General features: G+C 49.1%; 1 pseudogene; it reads right to left on the reverse strand.

Annotated features, from left to right (window-relative positions):
- The window catches only part of LOC102468086 (glyceraldehyde-3-phosphate dehydrogenase-like), a 4,837-nt pseudogene extending 4,272 nt beyond the window's left edge, over positions 1–565 (reverse strand).
- Positions 566–1,238: the final 673 nt, after the last annotated feature.

Raw genomic sequence — 1,238 nt, forward strand, 5'->3', positions numbered from 1 at the left:
TCTCTGGTCAAATTAAAAAATAAAATGAATGAATAAATATAATTAAATAAATAATTCTTTTTAAAAATTTTGCTATAGGGTGCTCATTGGAGAGAGACAGAAACAGAGAGACAGAAAGCGAGACAGCGCCCCCCCCTAGGGAGGATGGCACACTACAATCCCTTCTCCTCCATCCTCCTCTGAGGAATTTGGGCACACACGCACATGCACCTGGTGTGTTCCTCAAGCTGCTGGGCCTGGGACCTCAGCTGTGTGGGATCCAGCCACCTTAACCGCCATGCCACCAGCTGGCCTGCCATTTTCTCCATCTCAGGGAGAAGAACTTTTCTTCAGGGGTGCTCAGTGCCACTTCTGCTCCTGGGTCCTGCCACTGGTACTAGAACCCACAATCTTGGCCTGGAAGGAAGAGAGGAAGGGAATGGATGGCCAGTGCTCATCCTGAACGAATGCTGTTGTCATTGAAGGAGTTCAGACCCTGAAGTCTTACGTAGAGTGTGCCAGCTGGGACAAGTGTCATGACCCTCAAAACAACATTAGTTGGGTAGTTGCATTTACCATGAGGCATCTTGTAAGGCTACAAGGTGATCGATAATGTGGGAGTCTAGTGCCTTAATCACCATGCCACCTGGTGGTCCCGATAGTCTAGCTGTAAATACTAGGTGGTCATTGTGACACAATAGAAAGCATACAAACAGATGCAAAAGCAGTTGAAGGTTTGATAATCCTGGGGACCAGCAGTTGGCATAATGGCTATGCCACTGGACTCCCATGTAGTTGACTGTGGTTTGAGTCCTGGACCCGGTGGCTTAAACTCATGCCGGGTAGTCTGAGTGTGTGTGTACAAGATCCTGAGAGGAGAATGGAGGAGAAGGGATTGCGACGTGACCATCCCCCCGGGGTGTGATTTCTCACTTTCTGTCTCTCTCTGTCTTTCTGGCAAATGCATGCACCCTATAGTAAAAACCTCTTCAAAAAATTAAAAAAAAAAAAATTGGGAACCAGCAGTTCGCGCAATGGCTGAACTCCCATGTAGTTGACTGTGGTTCGTGTCCCAGACCCGGTGGCTTAAAACTCACGCCGGTCGCGTGTGCGTGTGTGCCCAAGATCCTGAGAGGAGAATGGAGGAGAGGGGATTGCAGCATGACCATCCCCCCTGGGGGGTGATTTCTCGCTTTCTGTCTCTGTCTCTCTCTGTCTGTCTGGCGAGTGCATGCGCCCTATAGCGAAAACCTCTCCAA

The sequence above is a fragment of the Tupaia chinensis genome, unplaced genomic scaffold, assembly GCF_000334495.1.
Source record: "Tupaia chinensis unplaced genomic scaffold, TupChi_1.0 Scaffold149922_1, whole genome shotgun sequence".
NCBI lineage: Eukaryota > Metazoa > Chordata > Mammalia > Scandentia > Tupaiidae > Tupaia > Tupaia belangeri.